This window comes from Piliocolobus tephrosceles, chromosome 12, assembly GCF_002776525.5.
Source record: "Piliocolobus tephrosceles isolate RC106 chromosome 12, ASM277652v3, whole genome shotgun sequence".
Classification (NCBI taxonomy): Eukaryota; Metazoa; Chordata; class Mammalia; order Primates; family Cercopithecidae; genus Piliocolobus; species Piliocolobus tephrosceles.
In genome coordinates, this window is record NC_045445.1 from 114,628,772 (window position 1) to 114,651,310 (window position 22,539).

The following is a 22,539-nucleotide window of genomic DNA, read 5'->3' on the forward strand; positions in this document are numbered from 1 at the left end:
AAAGCCTTTTGTGCATTTATTGAGGTGATTATGTGTGTGTTCTTTTTTAGTTCTGTTTATGTGGTGAATCAAATTTATTGATTTGTGTATGTTGAACCAACCTTGCATCCCAGGTATAAAGCCTCCTTGATCATGGCGGATTAGCTTTTAGATGTGCTCCTGGATTCGGTTTGCCAGCATTTTGTTGAGGATTTTTGCATTGATGTTCACTGAGGATATTGTCTTGGAGTCTTCTTTTTTTGTTGTTGTATCTCTGCCAGTTTCTGGTATCAGGATGATGTTAGCCTCATAGAATGACTTAGGGAAGAGTCCCTCCTCCTGAATTTTTTAGAATGTTTCAGTAGGAATGGGACCAGCTCTTTGTTATACATCTGGTAGAATTTGGCTGTGAATTCATCTGGTCTTGGGCTCTTTCTGATTAGTAGGCTTTTGACTACTAATTCAATTTTGGGACTCATTACTGGTATGTTCAAGGATTTAGTCTCTTCCTTGTTTAATCTTGGGATATTATATGTTTCCAAGCATTTATCAATTTCTTTTCAGTTTTCTAGCTTGTATGCATAGAGGTATTCATAACAGTCTATGAGGTTTTTTGTATTTCTGTGGGGTCACTTCTTGATCGCCCCTTCTAGTGCTCAAGAAAACCTTCACAATGTCCCAGGAGTCAACTTTTAGCAGTAAAGTGTGAAGAAACTGGGGCAGGGATTCACAGAGCTGTTAAAAGCCTATCTAAATGGGACACCAACAGTGTCTCTTACCTGTCTGACCTGTTCTGTGAGACGGAATTAATTTCAGTGTTCCTTTTCTGTTCTTTTAATATAATGGTTGTCATTTAATATGTACTGTTTTATATTACTGTTACTCACCTGCCAGATGTATTGTGCAAGATGCTAGATGCCTTTAGCAGTTGATTTTATATTAGTTAAATTTTGTGAATAATTGTGTATATATTATGTGCTAAGTGGATGGATAGACCAAAAATCAATAGAGATGATTGCTGCTCTTGAGACTTTACAGTCTATAATGTGCACTATTTGAAAGGGATAAGATAAGCAACATGGAAAAGAGGAAGAATCTGGAGGCTTCAGTATCAGATCTAAGATTAAATCTGGATTCCACTACTTTCTAGTTGGATGACCATAGACAAGTAACCCAGTGTAATGAAATATTGCCTAAATCTATGTTTCTTCATTTCTGAAAAAAACAATTAAGTAGTTTAACAGTGTTTTCATAATATCATCCTCATATGACTCATAGCAAGTTTTAGTTATGTTCTTTCCCTCTTTTTAAATTTCTTTAAATATTGAGCACAAGTTGTACACATATATTTATAATGCAAATTATGAATGCACAAGACGCATGAGTAGAAAAATGGGGTAAGAAAGGAGCTCTGAATATGTTCAGTGAATATTCATTAGTAGAGTTGAGTAGAGAATAAGGAATAAATAGCAATATTAATATATCCTAACATATAAATTTTGAGATAAAGTTATGTAACATGTACAATTCCAGTGCAGACTGTTTATGTCTAGCTTGATACATTACAGGGAATGTTTGAAGTTCTTTTAGAAAATCAATTCAAAATCATGGTAAGATATGATCACATCTGGAAGATAAGGAAAGTGGTGAAACATTTGGGTCCTAGAGGTTCTTTGACATTTTTTCCTTTTCTGCTGAAATATAGTATCAGAAGTGGATATACCATGGGGGAGCCCACATTCTTATGGTCACAGGCAACTTAAGCACAACTTCTAGTGCCAGTTCTCTCCCTCCTACTCTGCACGCTCCAGTTTGTTAAGGATGTATATTGGAACCATGTTTGAAAACTGATAATATAGGAGATGATTGTAAAATCTCAGTGAGGATATGGTAAATCGTGACAGTGAAAGACAGCATAAGACAATGATACCAGAAAGGAAGATCAAGCTGCAGAGATCACATATCAATTGTATTTTGTCTATCTTTTGGCCCTTTCTTGGAAAAATTAAATTATATGTATGAACAAAAACATATATGGCATTAAGTGTATTTCCCTGTCTTCTGAATATACTGTGAATATACATTGCCATGGTGATCAAGAGAGCCCATCGTACCCTTTGAGCACTATCTTCTGGCAGATAGCTCTAATGCAAAACCAGCCTATTTGTTCCTGGGGGGTCCTACGAGGTTGCCAAAATCCCCAGTGTAAGCACAGTGGGATGTACAGCAATATTCTAAATCTGTCTCCTGTTCATCAGAGTGGTAATGGAGACTCAAGGTGTTTAACTACAGTGAGAAGTATATAAATGTATAGTCATTTTTAATGCAGATAGATGCATATGTAAACAAACATATGTGTGTATTTAAAATAACTTCTATTGTGTTAATACTAAACATTTAAAATTATTTCTTCACTTTTTTTCTTCCAGCAATGTGACCCTGAAGTGTATTTTAAAAGTAATCACAAGGGGAAATACAGACCATCAAATCAGAGAGGCTTTCCCCAATGGATTTATTTTTGGTAATTAACATTCTAGAATCTTCTTGATTTTGAAGCCTCTGTTATGACCTCTTATGCTTTCTGCTCAAAATAGCAACTCAAAATATTCAGCATTTTAGTAACTTCTTAATGCTGTATTTAGACTGTGGCACTCATTAATTATATACAGCTCATGTAGATTTGTGGTTTTCAGTTTTTGTTAATGTAGATGCCCATCACTAGTAAAACAAGTGACTTTTAAAAAAATGAAAATCTGGCTTGCCTGAAAATCTGCAGAGTAATTGTTTATCACTCATAATGAGATCATTAAATTCAACTATATTTTTTGCATGAAAGAGTGCTGGCAATTTAAATTAAAGCTTGTTCTAAGCAGCATGATACAGTATTATAAATGAATCAGAATGTGGCCTGCATTTAGAGCAAGAAATTCAATTTTTAGGTACTGAGACAATGTGCACATGGGTTATACACCCCATATTTAGTTTTTTTCTACTTCACATTTCTCCAGATGTCCTCAATAAGTAATTTCCCACTTCTTAAGGCTGATATTTCTTGTACTACATTCATACATGCACCATGTAAATTTAATTTACTGAGTGACACAAAAATGCTGGAATGATTCAGAACCCAAATCAGAATTAGGGGAGCCTTTAGGTGTAAAGCAGCAGTTCTCAAACTTTAGCAGGCATTGGAATCACCTACTGGATTTGTTAATACTCAGATTGCTCGGGCTCATTCCCAGAGTCTCTGATGCAGTAAGTGGGGCAGGACCTGATAATTTGTACATGTCACCGGTTTCCAAGGGATGTTGATGCTGCTGGTCCAGGTTGCACTTTGAGAACCAGTCTTCAGAGGCATCTCACTAATTGTCTCATCTAGTCCAATCCTCAATCACTCCCACTTAGGCAACTACAGTAGCATCCTAACTTGTTTTACTACTCCTAATTATATCCACCTTCAGTCTGTTGTTCACAATGCAGCCAGAGAGTTTCTTGTAAAACATATGTTAGATTATGTCTGTCTAATTGCTTCGTGCCAGCCTTACAACAAAATTCTAATTCTTAACCTTTGCCTATAAGATTTATCTTATCTGGACTTTGGCCCCCTGTTCTATCTCATTTCCCATCCTTTTCCCTATAATTTGCCCTGTTCCAAGTTTATTAGCTTCACGATTTTTCTTGACTGACTCTGCCAAGCATGTTCCTGACTTAGGGCTTTTGCAGTCAATGTTTTCCTTGTCTAGGATGATCACCCTTTTACCCCCAAAAAGTTTGTGTGGCTTCCTCTCTCACTTCATCTACATCACTCCCCATGTAGGCTTTCTCTGACCATCCTTTCTAACATAGAACTTTATATTTGGCTTTAACATTTCATTTGTAAAAGGGATCCCCACCCCCAAATGCATGCTTCTTGAGAATATGAAATTTGTGTTGTTTACTGCTATAACCCCACTGCTAAAACAGTCTTTGACACTTAAGATGTATTCAATAAGTATATATTGAATGAATCGATGGATGGAAAATGTTCCTTTTCCTGCCTTCTCTTCCTTGTAGTACAGACAATTCTTTTGTCTGCATGTTGCTTTATTTTTCTTGCTACCAGGCCCCCCTGGATTCTTTGCTCATGTGAAGATCCTTTTTAGTCAATTTTCCCTTGTGCACCTTACCTCCACCCCTCCTCTATCTAAATTAAATCTTTGGTGATGTACAAAGTGTCTGAATATGCATACAAACACACACACACATATACACACACACGCATGGTTGAGAATATTTGACTTTCATTTTAGGATCCCTAATTATTAAATTATATATGTCTTATGTGTGGCTTGTAGATTTTAAATACAGTGGTACTCCAACCTGATATTCTGCTCATTAGACTATTAACAGTGAACTACTAACACAGATAGCACACTAATTGCCAGACGGAGGTTTGTTTCTTTTGTGTGAAAATGATTAAGTTCTAGAGCCAGAAGGATGCCTGCAAAGTACCCTGTAACTCTTCAGTCAGAACATGTCCTGTTTTGCATGCGTTCCTCTCAATCACTGCCGGTACCAAAGAGTATTCTCCAAAGAGCCAGACCATATTGTGGCATACCCATCAGAAGATACTTGAAATTATGTTTTTGACATCAAATTCCATAAGGAAACTACAGGCATACTTCATAACAATTATGGCCTGAGATTATAATTTTCTTTCTATATCCGAGAGCTTTTACTCTGATATATCTTCTCAAGCAAATGTTCTGATATCTGAACTTGACCACCGTTTTTCTCCACTCTTCAATAGTAATTTAATCCCCTCATCTCTAACAACAACAACAAAAACAAACAAACAAACAAAAAAACAATTTAAATCTCTGACTTTGATGTCTTTCACAACTCCAGCCTCATATTTTCTAGTGGTTATTTTCTCTAGACTATCCAAGTAGTTCATCAAACTCTAGCCCAAAGTGAACTTACCATCTTTTGCTAAATAAGCTCATATTCATTACCCTAGTTCTGGTAAAGGCACAGTTATTCTTTCGCCCATAAACACAGCATTAGGGAGATGTAAAGAGCCATGTAGGTGCAGTTTTTAGGACTAATTGAAGAGTATTCGAGCAGTATATGTAAATATATGACATCTAATGGTTATATATTTGCTCTATCATCAAAGTCATGTAATTTTCATAAAGATCAAAAAGAAAGCTATGAATATTTTAGCATAGCTCACTTGGTGATAATTCAGTTAACACAACTCCATTCAGCATTTTTTATTTACACTGATATGTGTACATCATATTACCAGAAATATAAATGTTCTAATCTCTTTTAATCATATTTTAAGCATTTTTGTTGTGACTTCTTTTGCATTCAACAATTACTTGAATATTGTATCATATCAATATGTCTTTCTTTATTTATGTTTTGTTCCCTGGTAATTTCTCATTATCTGTGTGTCTCCAGTGGCCTGGGAATCTATAGTGGATGTTGGTGGCGTGGGAGCAGAGGGAGAAGAAGAGCTATCTTTCCTCCCTCCTTTTTTTTTCTCACAAGAACCTCATCGAGTTCAGAATTATTTGAGATATGTAACAAAAGTGACCATTATTGTTGTAAGAAGAAGTAACTCTTAGTACACAATGGTGGGCTAAGACCAGAGATAGTGACCCATAGGTCCCTTCATATCATAATCCCCTGCACTTCTGTTTTTAGCCTCCAATTTAGTTGCCAAAGTCCATAGAGTCTGACTTAATAGTTCTCTCTCTTCTCCCTTCCTTAACATTACCAATGTCATCACCCTGCATTATGTCCTCAAAATCTTTCAAAGCCTCTTACGTAGATAATTATCTGTGTAATACTCCTGTAAATTATATTTTCTGGAAATCTCTCTTTCTTAAGAGCAGATCTAATAGTGTTGACTTTCCAATCCATAAATTTAATGACTCCCCATTGCTTATGGTTTTATGTAAAATTTTCTTGCTTTGATGTTTTGTGTATGACGTCAGACTGAGCTTCTATCTTTATGCCCCGTACTTTCCCTGATATTTTCTTTCTGTTCTGTTTGAAATGAACTATGCCCACGGATCTCTAATGTACTGTAGGCTAACATTTTCATGTTGGTTTGTATGTTTGTGTTATATCCTTACGGTAAATTGTCACGTTCAAGGTTCTTTCTTATAATTATCGCCTCTTTAAAATTATTAACCGTCACTCAAGACGCTGTTAAGCGTAACCTCTTACATGAAATCTGTCTTTACCTCACCTTCCCCAGCCTGATATAATATTCTTTTGTTTTCCTTGGGACCACCATGATTCTTTCACAGTCTACATTAGCAATTACCTTTTATTTTGCATACATGGTATAAGCACTGATATATGTCCTATCTTTTTCCACCTTTTTATCCCACATTTACCCCCAGTCCCCTAAAAGTCAGTAATAATATCTTACTTTTATGTCTGGAAACATGATGTTGTTTAATTTTTGGAATTAGCCCTGTGTTCAGACACAGTTAGTGTAAATTACAATTAGGTGGGTATAGACTAGATTTCTGTAAAGTATATGCTAATGCAAGGCTCTGTGATACCATGATTGAAAATGTTACATATATGATGTCTTGAATTATTCAATTGTTAAAAAAATTAAAAATCCAAGACAATTTCTTCCCCAATGATATGTACATATAGCCACATAGTCGTGTATTCTTTGGATATATTGGTCTTTTTCATTTAAGGCAGATAATTTGGTCCTATGATCCCAGTGTCCAATTTGGAATATTGGATTAGCATGAACTGACTGAAGGGCTAGCTATTCAAAATAAGAATGATGCAGAACAGATGGAAGAGCCAAAAGCATGGGGTGTGTAACACCCGTGAATTATATCCAGATCAGTTACCAATCAGATTCTGGGCTCTATTCAAGGTGTTGACTTTGATCTTTTTCCAATTGTAAATGTTTCATCCAAAGCAACTGTGATTTTGGCATAACTTTTTTCAAGAGTTGCCCAGGACAAAAATGACAGGGTTTCCCACACTAAAGCTATAGCTCCTTATAGCCCTGGTACCCCATATATGATGAGAGAAACCCCCAAGTTCAGATTTCTAACCTACAATATTAGAAATATGTGTTTTAAGTTCTAGCATTTTCTTGTGAATTTCGAGTTATAATAAACGCTTGTATGTTTTTCTGAGATAGCTAAACAGTTATTGGCTCTAAATACGCAATGCCTTGGACAGGAGCCATCTTAAGATCTGTGATAAATGATCCAAATATAGAAGCTAAAATATGAGCTTACCTCTGTGAAGAATCCATATGTTCGGGCATTTTTTTTTTTAATCGTTCTCCCTGTCTTAGCAGAAGAACTCTGTTATACCTAGTGTAGGGCACTATTATATGTGTTATCAGTATTTGTGTACTTTCCCGAAGATCTGTGCTTAAATTAATTTTGTGCTATTTAGCTATGTTGTGACATGACTTCGTGATGGGGCTGCATCTGTTTGTGACATCATTTCAGTGCACGTTACTCTATGTTATAGGCCCTTATTTTCCTGCAATTTCTCATTATCCCAGTGCCTGCATTTTGTATGCTCATAATTAAAGGAAAACAATATAGTTATGGAGACACTCTGGATACAACATGCGCTACCCCAGTGATTGCTGAGGCCAATTTGGCTGACGTGGTAGGACTGATAGTCATATTTCTCTCTCTCACATCTCCATGAGGGATTCTTTCTTGAGCCAACATGTGTGCAGCTTCCAACTGTGAATCAGTTGTTTAGAACTTATGGCAGTTAAGTTCCTGGGTCATCTCACAAAACGCTGTGTAGCCATAATATAATTGATGTAGTGCAGATAATACTAATATGGTGTTTTTTCCCAGATGAATCTGGGTGGTGGTAGGACTAGTGATTGAGGAGGCAGTGATAGAATACTTCTGGAATTACCAAATGAATATTTTGGAGATAAATTCTCAAAACTATCCACTTTTGTTTCCTTGGTATTTTCACACATTTTTGTTTTGTTCTGAGAATGAATACATGGATATCTTATAGCTCTTAGATAATTTATATATAAATGTGTCATGAATATAGCAATGTTTTCTTGAAGAGAGAATAGTAGAAGTAAAGCATTTTTATTATAGTTGTTGAGATAATCTGTTTATGACATCTGTAGGACCACTGAATACAATAATTGGGAAGTACAGCTTGTCTGTTTCTCCTTCTTTCTGCATTTTCTTCAGTTAATTTTTACATATCCATGAAAATTGGACACGCTGATGTGGGGGGGGGACATAATTGACCTAAATGAATTTAGGGGAGGGGGATATGACTTCTTTTGGAGGAAAATAAAGACCCACAAATAGGAATGTGGCCCTATTTGAACTGCCAGATTCTTCACTTTCTCAATGTCCACTGGTGGAGGTCACTTTCAAATTTTGGTGTCTGCTAGTGACAAGTTGTGTATATTATTACTTGTAGGTATAGCTGTCTAACATATGGTTTATTATAACTTTGTCGACCTTTAATGGTTTCTGCTTGTATGAAACATACTAGTTACTTCTATAATGATATAACTTCAATAACTAGGTTTTTTTGATTATTTATCATTCGATATTCTTGTTTCTAAATGTGTCTTAGAGAAGAGGTATTGAATTTGGGAAGGAGCACCAGACTAACAGCCAGGATATTTTGCTTCTGGTCTTGACTTTGTTTATTTAGTGTCATTACCAGGAATAAGCCATTAAACTTATTTATTTTCTATTTTATATGTACAATGAGAGTTTTTAAAGTAGTGTCCACGATCAACAATGACAAATACCAAGTATTTGCTACCTATTTTATGTCAAGCACTGTATCAGGTTAATAGATTACAATCCTATGAAGTGTACATTATTACATAGTTTATGAAAAAGATTTCTAAATAACAACTTTAGAAAAATATTGTTCTTATTTTAATAGTCTTTAGGGGAAAAAAGCACCTGTAAGGAAATGTTTATAGGCTGTTAAATCTTAATGTTGGATATGACTTATTCCAATGAATTTTAGAAAATACAAGATAACAGACCAGATACAGTGGCTCATACCTGTCATTCCAACACTTCGGGAGGCTGATCGGGAAGAATCTTTTGAGCTCAGAAGTTCTAGACCAGCCTGGGAAGCACAGCGAGACTCCATCTCTACAAAAAATAAAAAATTAAAAATTAGCCTGGTGCTGTGACGTGCATCTGTGGTCTCAGCTACATGAGAGGCTGAGGCAGGAGAATCTCTTGAGCCCAGGAGGTTGAGGATACAGTGAGCTGAGATTGGGCCACTACACCCCAGCCTTGGTGACAGAGCGAGACCCTGTTTCAAGAAATAAAATAAGTAAAAGAGAACTAATTGCTTTGCTCCCATAACAAATGGATGAATATGCACAGGAAGAAAGGATGTACTGAGGATAACCACTAAAGTTACTTCCTGATCTAAACACTATGTATGTTTAACAATTAACATAATAAATCTCAATTTCAATCAGCCTGCCCTTTAATGGAAAACTTCATGTATGAATAGTTCATGATGCAGTATGTCAGCCCGCTAACTAGATTCGTACCATCCATGTCTGTGCTTTACTGACCATGTCGTTTTAGTTCCTTAACATATGAGATGATTTTCTAAATTGAAAAACCAGGTCATCCTGTGAACAAGAGATGTCTCGTAATAGCCATTTTACACAGCGCCAACTCTAGCTATAAGAATAGGACTCCATGACTCCATACATTAATTTAAGATACAGAGGAAAGTTTTTATCTAAGTGTGCATTCAAAGAGGCATAGCAAAGTTAAATGCGACAGTAATTGTCAATTGAATGCTATCTGACTAGCAAAGCGCGTGTGGGTGTATGTGTACACATATATGTACATGCATACATGCACACACAAGGAGACATTCCTCTCTGATCAGCAAGGTTTAAGTCATATTCCCTAGTTTGACTTGGCATCCATCTCAAAGATGGAATTTCTGGTACTGTGGGCTTCCCTAAGTCCTCAGTTTTTTTCTGACAGCTGTTACCTCTGTATGACTTCAGGAAGCTGCCTCAGGCACAACACAGAGAAGAGTTCCAATGTGAAGATAATCACTGATGAAATATTGGAGCTACTTTTAAAATAATATATATACTTTAGGAAAATTTTAATTAATGAAACTTTTTTGTAGCAATGCAATGTTTATTATGATAAGTAGGTGAGAGGTATTCTCTTTACCTTCTTATATGCTATAGAATGATCATGATAGAATGTCTCCTGTTCTACAATCTTCCCATGGGCATATTTATCTCACTATAGCTTTGAAAAAATTATCTCCTCAGATACAGAAATCCCAAGTGTGATATATATGTTTTCCAAGTGGCAAATTTCATGTACATAATAAAGCATTAAGACTTGCTTTAAAAATCAATGTTAGGAGATGAATGTGTCAACTACATGGGCATCTCTAATATTTATAATAAAATGCCTAGCCTTTTATTATATATGATACAAGAGTTAATTATATGGAACACTTGTAAACCTTGAGTAAAGTTGTAAAAGTAATAAAACCTGGAAACCTTGAAAAAAGCCCTAATTTTAACTAGGACGTTTTCTTAATTTTAATAGCAGCCAGTCCCATTTTTAAGGAATACATAGAAGAGAGTAAAATGTTCTCAGTAAAATATTTTAGAGCATCAGTTGAACTAGATTATGAAACAGTGGTGACCAAAGAGTCTAAGATTTGCTTTGGCTTAGTAAACATCAGCAGGATAAAGCCACAGATAATGTTATAGAGAAGATATGAAAATTCCTGGTCTGAGAATGGCTTCTCTTCTATATAAGAAATGAAGGAAAGAACAAGAAATGGCCAAGGATGCAACTTCATGACATATTATTAATTAGAGACTTTTCTCTGGGTTTGCTTATTTTACTATTTCATTCATTTATTGATTTATGTCATTAACATTTACTGAGTCCTATTATATGCCAAACACCAAGCAAATTTTGGTTAATCCATTTTTTCAACACACTCATTGAAAAAACAATCATTTATTCTATGCTGATACTAACTTAAAGGCGTATTTATTTTCACAACAACAGCCACTTGAAATATTATTGCTCACATTTTATCCTTTAAGAAATTGACAATCAGAGTGGCAAAATAGCTTACTAAGATCACAGAGCTACAAAATACTTGAGCTGGAATATTTACTTCCACATTCATGATTTTGCCCGTACACTATGATGTTTGTGAATTTTAATGTTTTCCCAACATCTGAAATTGTGAAAGGAGATGGAGATAATGGAGGAACAACTTATCAATGCGGTTATATTTCTTCCTGAAATACCTTCACTTTTATAAATACTTCATCCATCCATTGCCTGGGTGAATTCTGTTCAAATTTTGGAATGAGATGCCAAAGTGATAGCCCACCACCCTCAGGGCTTTAGGCTTGGAATGGGCAGAAAGGAGCCAGGCTAATCTCACAATGCTTCACAAAATCAAACAAGAACTGGTCTCTTATCTATTATAAGTCCGGTACTATAATAGCATCTATCTTTTGTAGGAGAAAAAGCAATATAAGAACATACTTTGAAATCCAAAAATGTCTTTAGCTATGTCCTCTTATTTTTCTTCAGAACTTCTAAATATACTTGATTTTGTTCTCATTTGCTTTCCTTAGAAGTATTTTAGCAGTCTCCCTCTTATTACACAGTAGTTTACTTCATCCAAATCACATATGTCATGGTCCATAGCTAGTTTCTCACGATATATTGACATTGTACAATCATTAATTCTTGTAGTTAGTCCTATTTGTCCAGTTATATTAAAAATGTCAATATATTTGACATCTCTGAGCCTGAAAGAGACATGTTCATGGGGAAAGAACCAACATTTTTCATAAAAGTTTTCTAACTTTATCTCATTTAATCCTCAAAAGCATATCTATTTAAGGCAGGTATTATTATTATTCCTTTATTACAGATAAGAACACATATCAGATATTCATATATTCAAATCACCTATCTGTACATGGGGAATTATTTTAAGATAGTAGATGTATTTATGTTTTAGTCTAGGAGAATAACCATGTATTTGATATATCCTAGTATGTTATACATATTGAGTACACATGATCCTAATTCAAATTTGATGAGCAAAAACCCTTTGTTTAGTGTAAAGTGAGAATCATTTGCAAAGTTGAAGAGAGCAGGAGTCTACTTTTATACCCTTTGAATGTAAGAGTTGGCATGGCAAGCAAAAGCGGCATAACTAGTTATATATGTTTCAATTTGAACATCCAAAATATGCAAGTATATAGACTGGCTGCTCTGAAATCCACCATTCCCTTTTTCACTTCAAATTATCATAAGTTGATGTGAATTACGTTCATCATATTATTTCATACACTTCACAGTGAATGCTCCCGAGCGGAGGTCAGCAGGAGTTTTGATGGGGTCAAGAAAGAAGTGAGAAAATTGTTATAAAGAGATATAGCTTAGGTAATTGGATGAGCAAAAGGAAGATTGAAACAACTATTGTGTGTCTACAAGTCTCTATCTATATATGAGAAAATATACTAAAGCAACAAAACAGTTATTCTAAAATGTAAACGTCTATAGGATAATAATCTCTAGTTGAAGCTCCCATCCTTCTACATGGCATAAAATTTAGTCTAGTCACTTCCAGATAAGTTATGATAGTATAGTTTTGTTTGGTTGGTGGGATTTTTTCCTCCTTAGACATTTAAGGTATTGATTCAGTCATTTGGGAAATTTTTCTTCCTCCCTTATCCTCAGAGTTGACCACAGGTTATGGAGGTGATTAGTAATAAGAAAGACGGAAAATGGTAGAGACCTTACCATAATATTACTTTGTCGGTAGGGAAAATATATCTGCCCCTCTCTTAAACATACCCGCACCTCTCTTAAATGGCATAGAAAATTTAGGGATACTTTCTGTGGCCGTAGATGCTCTTTGCTCTAAAGCGCTCTTTCTTTATATGTGCCTTCCCGTCTATACTTCACAAATGTATTTCCATGCAGTAATGAAGAAATTCACTGTGAAACCTGCTTCTTCCTTGGACTTTGCCCAGAGAGTGAATCACTTTCACCTCTGCTCTCACATTACCCCAGACCTGTCTGGTGTTCTCATTATTCTGGGATGGAATGATACCAGCCCCCCTCCCAGGAGCTATTTTTTCAGCTCCCACAATCTTTATCTAATCTATAAAGATAGGGTGGTTTGAATCTTTTTTATCTGTTTCAAATCTATCATTTAGTGCACACATTTTTTTTGCCAAGTTTCTGTCCAGGCTTAACTTTTTGTGTTGCAAAATACCTGACTCTTGAAAATAATATAACCGGTTTTCAAGACTTTCTCTGCCATATGTTTCAAAAGACTTTTGTAACTCAGAGGCCAAGTTTGATCTAGTGAATAACATTAGTTCAGTAAATAGAGAAACCATATGTATAGAGCAAAGAAAAAAATAACTAGGGAAAAATACTTGGCTATCTGCAGATTATGTTCCATCTCATGTATGTGCATATAGGATGTCCATTGGAAAAATGGGGAAGAAGTTCTTAAAGGGATCAGGAAGGCCAGGCGAGGTGGCTCATGCCTGTAATCCCAACATTTTGGGAGGCCAAGGCAGATGGATCACTTGAGGTCAGGAGTTCGAGACCAGCCTAGCTGACAAGGTGAAACCCTGTCTCTACTAAAAATACAAAAATTAGCTGGGCGTAGTGGTGGGCACCTGCATTCCCAGCTACTCAGGAGGCTGAGGCAGGAGAATCACTTGAATCCAGGAGGTGGAGGTTGCAGTGAGCGGAGATCGTACCCCTGCACTGCAGCCTGGGTGACAGAACGAGACTCTGTCCCCCAAAAAAGGGGGATCAAGAGTATAAGGTGGGATCATGATAAAGCAGGGTTTCTTAAACTTGGCACTAGTGACATTTTGAGCTTCATAGCTCTAGGTTGCTGGGGCTGTTCCATGCTTTGTAAGATGTTTAGCAGCATCTGTGGCGTCAACTGGAGAGATACCAGTAGCAATCTCGCTCTTCATTTATGACAACCAAAAATTTCTCCAGACATTGCCAGATATGTTTGATGGGGGAAGGAATTGCTCTCAGTTGAGAAACACTGGTGATAAAGGACAATGTTCAGCATTATGAAACTAGATATTATTTTATCATGGGCCACATCTTATATTTGAATTGAAATGTCTAAAATTGAAATTTGAACTTTGCTTAAAATTCAACATGTATTCATCATCTGATTTAAAATAATAATTACTATGACATGATCCTGCCCTATAGAGTAGATTTTGGTTTCAAATGGTAGTCTGAGAATAATCTATGACAAATAACTTTGGAGTACTGATTAAAATCACAGATTTCTGTGCATACCCTAAACCTATTATATCAGACTCTGGAAGAGAGCCTTTAAGAATCTGCATGTTTAACAAGTTTTCCAGCTATTTTGGAGTATTACTGACCTAGAAAGGATGACAGTCACGTAAATCAATACTTTTAGTGTGTTATGTTCTATGATGAAGGTATTAGGAGAGCAAGCTATAGAAAACAGGAAAGAACTTTAAGAGCCTAATATGGCAGACATGTAGAAAATATTAATGTACCTGTGAACTAGTTTCTCTTGACTCCCTAAGGAAGTTATAGGTACAATTGTCCATGGAACATGACTGAAGCACTGTTCATCTAATCTCTTCTTTTTGTTCCACAATATCCACTAATACAAACCAAATTTACCCCAGTCAAAGATATGTTGCTTTCACTGGAAAAATATCCTTAACGAGTTTTAATAACATATTTTAATATTTTTAAATATCATAATTGTATAAATATCTAGCTTTTAAAACATAAAAATCTCAAAATTTTCAAAGCACCACATGCTCTTTTAAACCTTGGCTAGAATGTGATCGTCGCACAATGTTTATACCTTGTGGCACTTTTGATCTGCAGGTGAATTTCTGCATCAATTCACAGGCATATGAAACTATCCTTGGGGTATAGTCTAGAGCTTGGGATGGTCACTTGGGGTATGACTAGAGCTTGGGAACCATCAATGTACTGTTTCTTTCAGGTGGAATCCAAAATATGCTTGCTTAAAAATCTTCAGTTCGTTTCAATAATATTGATAAAACCATGTAGATACCATTTTTAAAAATTTAAATGTAGTTATATATAGTTGTCATCTTCAAATTTATACTTACTTGAGTATGTAATCAGGCAATGATAAAAACTATATAAGGTGAAAATTCATGAAAATGTAAAACAATGGCTAAAAGGCAGATTAATCATTCTTGTTCCAAAATCTTGAAGAAAACAATTTCCCTTGGTATTAGGGAAAATGTTAGTAAAAGTGGTAGAAGAGTAACGGAAATTGAAAAAGTAGAGTGAAAAGGAGAGATAGCTATGATATCTATTTTTATGTAAATGGTCTGTGGATCAGAAGTTTTTTGTGATTCTAAAGTGCATATTTTGTGAGCTTTTGTGTATAAATCTGTGTCATGATTTATTTGTCAAATTCCAAAGAAGCGATGGTTTCAATAATGCAGTGAAAAAGTAGTGCTGATTTTTAGAGTTGTTTTCTGTCTTCTAGATTAGAAGGATAAATAAATATACACAATTAGGGATCACAGCAAAATTTATTTTGTTACAAACTGTATTAGTCAGAGTTCTCCAATAGGATAGGTGGATAGATGATAGATGATTGATTGATTGATAGATAGATAGATAGATAGATAGATAGATAGATGGATGAAAGGGGATTTGTTAGGGGAGTTGGCTCACACAATCATGGAGGCTAAGACATCCCACAACAGGCTATCTAAAAGCCAGAGACCCAGCTGAGCTAGTAGCATGGCTCAGTCCAAATTTGAAAACCTCAGAACCAAAGAAGCAAGTAATGTAACTCTCAGTCCAAGATTGAAGGCCTGTGAACGAGGGAGCTGCTGGTGCAAGTCTTGGAATGAAAAGGCGAGAGGGCCTGAAGTTCTCATGGTCAGGTGCAGGGGAAGAAGGGTGTCCTGGTTCTAACAGAGAGAAAAAACAAGTTCTCTTTTTCTCTGCCTTTTAATTTCATCTGTGCTCCCAGCAGTTGGATGGTGCCTGACCACTTTAAGGGTGTATCTTCCCCACTCATTTCACCAACTCACATGCCATTTTCCTCTGGAAACACCCTCATTGACACACCCAAAAATATGCTTTATTAGCTCTTCAGGTATTCCTTAATCCAAGAAAGTTGGCACCTACACTTAACAATCACAGAAACATAAATACTCCTTTGTAATTTCAAACACAACTCTATTTCATAAAACCAACATTCCCATGAAATGCCAGCAAAATAATCACATTTCTCACAAAATTAAAATATTTAGTTAAATATATGAATTATGTTTATTATGAGTTTGACAAATATTTTAATCGGGAAATCTTATTTTCTTTAACTTTGGCATCTTTTAATTTTATAATAAAACAATAAAATTATGAAAGATAATACAATGATCAAAACAAATCTGGACTTGAATTTACACATCTAGACTCTTTATGGAGTACTGACCAAGATGTTACCATCTCAATGTCCTCTGAAGGCAAGCTGTATCTACCCCTTGGATGCTTATATGGCATTTTGAATTCTAGTGGAGCAAGCTGAGAGATGCACTCCTGGTTTGCTTGGCATTACCTAGATATCTGCAGAGGATGACTGTCACAGGTTAATCCTGACCTCCTGCTTATCATCTCCTAGATGCTTGAGAAAAGCAGACAATTCAGAAGGCACCTGCATGCATTAGACTCACCAAACTAAAAATTCCTTATTATTTTCAGTCAAGTGATGCTTTAAGTTAAGGCAAATTTAGGAATTGTATCTGAAACTGTCTGAAGAGATTTTATTTTATTATTTTGATTTTCAAATGTATTTATTTGAACTTTGTCTACCTAATATATCTATCATTTATCTATCTATTGCTGTCTTAGAATTAATATAAACATATTTTGTTAGGTATCCCAGTATCTTTTCACTCAAAGCCAAGGATCCAGAGTCTCTCTCTGGGAATGTAATCATAAACAGTTGACTTGGCCTATTATTTCCTAGAAGACATCTGAGTGCAAAAAAGCCTGCAAACTACCACCACTAAAATATAGATTTATCTTTTATATGTCATTTTCCTAAGGAAATCATATATACAAAGAGTGAAACTAAAATCAACTAATTTTTTTAATTGTTGGGTTTTTTAAATTATTATATTTTAAGTTCTAGGGTACGTGTGCACAACGTGCAGATTTGTTACATATGTATACATGTGCCATGTTGGCGTGTTGCACCCATTAACTCGTCATTTACATTAGGTATATCTCCCAGTGCTATCCCTTTCCCCTCCCCACAACCCTACAACAGGCCCTGGTGTATGATGTTCCCCTTCCTGTGTCCAAGTGTTCTCATTGTTCAATCCCCACCTGTGAGTGAGAACATGTGGTGTTTGGTTTTCTATCTTTGCGATAGTTTGCTCAGAATGATGGTTTCCAGCTTCATTCATGTCCCTACAAAGGACATGATCTCATCCTTTTTTATGGCTGTGTAGTATCCCATGGTGAATATGTGTCACATTTTTTTAATTCAGTCTATCATTTCTTAATCCAGTCTACCATATCGTTGATATGTCTGTCACATATCATTGGTGTATATGTGTCACATTTGTTTAATCCAGTCTATCATATAATCCAGTCTATCCAGTGTATCTTTATAGTATACCTTTAACAACTATCCCTTTCTTCCTAAAAGTGTTAACCAAAAAGGAATCATTATTTCACTCATTTACATTTTGTGGACATTATCGCTGTGCTAATTATTGTTTCAGACTCTGGATAAGTAGGAATAAACAAATAAGAAATAATTTTTGCCCACATTAAGCTTGTAGTTTGAGTTGGTTCCAAGTCTTTGCTATTGTGAATAGTGCCGCACTAAACATACGTGTGCATGTGTCTTTATAGCAGCATGACTTATAATCCTTTGGGTATATACCCAGTAATGGGATGGCTGGGTCATATGGTATTTCTAGTTCTAGATCCTTGAGGAATCACCACACTGTTTTCCACAATGGTTGAACTAGTTTACAGTCCCACCAACAGTGTAAAAGCGTTCCTATTTCTCCACATACTCTCCAGCATCTGTTGTTTCCTGACTTTTTAATGATCGCCATTCTGATGCTTTTCAAAAGACATTTTATGCAGCCAACAGACACATGAAAAAATGCTCATCATCACTGACCATCAGAGAAATACAAATCAAAACCACAGTGAGATACCATCTCACACCAACTAATTTCTTAGTTACAAAATAAGTATGTAACAAATTAAAAATGTTCTCAAGATAAATTGCTATACTCGGTTTATGCCCATCAACTGAAGTCTTGCTAGGGACCATGAGCATGACATTGCTTAGCTAAACTTGTCAATGGCTCCATGCCCGTAAATGACCAAATATCTATCCCTTCAGTTCCATAATGATTGTGCTGAATAAATTTGAATTATAGTATTGCTACCAACAATTGAAAATTTATCAGCCTAATTTATTTTCCTTTACAAGTCACATCAATATCATGCTCCTATTCCACAATGTGTCTTCTGCTAATTTTTCCATATCTTCTAGTAAGATTCATGCTATAAGAAGATGTGCCATATTCCCTGTCCTGCTATTTTAAGTTCTCCCTGGCATAGCCATAACATTAACAGGGCATGTAAATTGAAGTCCATAATCATTAGCTTGGAATTTGTATCATTAAACATATTTCCCAAGTTAATTTCCCAACCTCATCTTAGCCTAAGACCTTCTTAACTTTTTAGAGGTCACCAAACATACATTCATTTACTAACTTTGCTACTTCTGTCTTAACTGTTTTAATGTGTTTACCAGACAATTTTACTCGTCATACATAGTAAAATGACTGGTTCTTTGCAAGTTTTTCTTATATGTATCACCTAATATTATGTATTTCTCTAGTGAGGCTTCCTTCAGCTATATGTTATCATATCTTCTACATTTCTCTTCTAATAGTACTCATCACACATTATTTAATGTGTGTTGGTGGGTCTATCTTCCATAGACTGTAAGCTTTAAAAGCTTGAGACCATGGTTTTCAACTACTAAATCCATAGTACCTATAGTAGTGCTTACCACATAAGAAATAAGAAATATTTTAAATAAGTACATAAATGATGATTAAATCATTAGAATATCCCTTAAAGTAGGTTTGTAGAATATGATAATAATAAAGCAACTGAACTTGGAGACCATAGTTATTTAATCCACGGTATAGGCTTCTACCACGAAGCATGGATGAGTATATATTTGTCTCATGTGTTCTAAAATATCTTGCTACCTACAGCCATATGGCACATGTATCTGTCTCATTTTTCTTACCCAACATCTCCACAAGAAAACCATTTAATCCTTTAGTTGATAAAATCATATCCAGCAAGGATACAGGCAGTTTCTACAACTTGAGGTTAACAATATTGTCAAGGAAACTTCAAGCATTGCTTTTTACATTTTGACTATATCTTGTTTAGCCATGAACTTGTCTAGCTTTGTCCCAGTAATTTCTTGAGATATTTATGATATCTTCTTTATAAGTTAAATTAAATTTTCCTTGGGGTCTTAATGGCCTTGACATTAATTTGGATTTTCAGAGTAAAATTTCTCTTGATGTTTAGTGAGAGTGATAGTTAACAAAAACAGTAGGATTAAAATGTTCATAACACAAAAAAGTAATAAATACTTGTGATGGACTCCCCAGTTACTGTGATTTGATTATACAATGTATATTTATATCAAAATAGCACATGTACCCCATAAACTATTATGTATTCAAAATAACTAAAAATTTTATATAACATAAACAACTCTAGTACAAAAAATAAGTTGAAGGTTTTAACAGACATCTAACCAAAGAAGACTTGCAGATGGCAATTAATCATGTGAAAAGATGCCCCACATCACTTGTCATCAGTGAAATGCAAATTAAAACAATGAGATACTATTACACACCTATTAGAATGACCAAAGTTCAGAACACTGACAACAAATGCTGGCCAGGATGTCGGGCAATAGAAACTCTCATTCATTGTTAGTGGCAATGTAAAATCATCTAGCCACTTTGGAGGAAAGGTTGGCAGTCTTTCACAAGACAAACACACACTTACCATGAAATGTAGAAATCACACTATTTGGTACTTACCCAAAGGTGTTGAAAACTTATGCGAACACAAAACCTGCACACAGATGTTCAGAGCAGCTTTATTCATACTTGCTAAAACTTGAAAGCAACCAAAAGATCCTCCAGTAGGTGAAGGGAAAATAAACTATAGTACATCCAGACAATAGAATATTATTCAGTGCTAAAAAGGATGAGCTATCAAGCTAGGAAAAGACACGCAGGAACCTTAAATGCATATTACTGAGGGAAAGAAGTGAATCTGAATAGCCTATATACTGTATGATTCCAACTGTAATTCTAGAAAAGGCAAACCTATGGCATTCTAGAAAAGGCAAGCATATGGCAGCAGTAAAAAGATCAGTGGTTGCCTGGGGCTGTACATATTTTGTTAGATTTAAGCCTTATTATTGGAACACAGAGAGAAGGATGAATAGGCTAATCACAGAGAATTTTTACAACAGTAAAAATATTCTGTATGATTAGTGAATGTATAGTGATAGATATATGTCATTATACATTCATTCAAACCCATAGAATGTACAACACCAACAGTGAACCTTACTGCAAGCTATGAACATTGGAAGATAATGATGTGTCAAATGTAGGCTCATTATTGTAAAAAATGTACCGCTTTGGTGGGGAGTGTTGATAATGGGGGAGGTTATACATGCATGGGGGCAGTGGGTGTATAGAAATTTCAGTACCTTCTGCTCATTTTTGCTGTGAACCTAAATCTACTCTGAAAAATGAAGTATATTTTAAAATACATTGCTGTTTTTCTTAAGACTGAGGAATTAAAACTGAAAGTTAAATGTATATAACTAGTTTATGGGGCCTATGCAAGGTTCAAAATATATTAAAAACTAAGAAAAAAATTCTGAATCTGATTATTATCTCCTAATTAGGCATAAAGCAAAAGCTACTGCTTAAGAAAATGAGAAAGGAAATAAAAATAATGTACTCTTTAAGGTCCACATGAGCACTGCCATGAATGTCTGCCAAAACCCCAGCAAATAAACACTTCTTATTTCAGCCCTGGGCACCCTGTAAGCAGGGTCGGCAAGAGATGCTGATATAAGCTAAATTAATTCAGTCATATTATTTTTATGACACTCTCATCTAACTGCAAGTTATTTCCAACTTGTATTCTATCTGTGGTCCACTCTAAAGGAACCATTATGCTGTTTTTGGACCTAGATTTCTATCCAATTTGGAAAGTTTATTTTAAAAATATGGGACAACTTTACACATTATAAATCATCATTTAAAGTTTCAGGTTGAAGAAAATGTAAACCAAGTCTGCTAAATTCATATCAACCTTCATTGAAAGAAAAGAGCTCCCTTAAATGGATATCAGATTCTCATTAAGAGAACTAGATTTGGTAGAAATATACATAGTCTACATTAAACCTCTAAACAGTGCAAAAGAACATTAATTTGGCATTTATTTAAGATATTTTAAGCTTATATTCCCCTTTTAATATCACAGCTGGTGCTCTTGTGAATGAACCACCTCCTGGGTGGAGGCCAACCAACCCAGAACATTACAGCAACTCATGGCAGAACAAGCCTGCTCCAAGGAAGGAGAAAACAAAAACTAATTCTACTACTTGCAACATTCAGGTGAACCCGTGGTCCTGAGTCTGTCCATGTGACGACTTAACTGTTAGCATAACCAGCATTCAGGAAAGCCAGCACGCTAAACATTATCTACAACCAAGGATTATCACAGAGTCAGCTTCACTCTCCTGCCATCTCCACCAGAGCAAGTACTTGTATGCATGTCTGGGAGACCTGAAGATCAGTCACATTACACAACTCTTTGCAGACATTCCCCAGCACTAGCCCAGAGCCTGGTAGCCACAGTGGGTGGCCAGACCCAGAAGAGCAATAGCAATCACTGCAGACTGGCTCACAGGAAGTACCATCCATAGGGGAATGGGGAGTGCACCACATCAAGGGATCACCCTATGGGACAAAAGAATCTAAACAGCAGCCCTAGAGTTCCAGACTTTTCCACTGAAATAGTCAATCCAAATGAGAAGGAATCAGAAAACTAATTATTGTAATATGATAAAACAAGGACCTATAACATCCCCGAAAGACCACACTAGTCCCCCAAGCAATGTATTTAAACCAAGAAGAAATCTCTGAAATTCAGGAGGTTGATTATTAAGCTACTCAAGGAGATACCGGAGCAAGGTGAAAACCAACTTAAAAAAATTAAAAAGGACAATACAGGATATGGATGAAAAATGTTCCACAGAAATAGATATCATAAATTTTAAAAAATCACAACTTCTGGAAGTTCATGACCAAGAACCCAAAAGCCAACACAACAA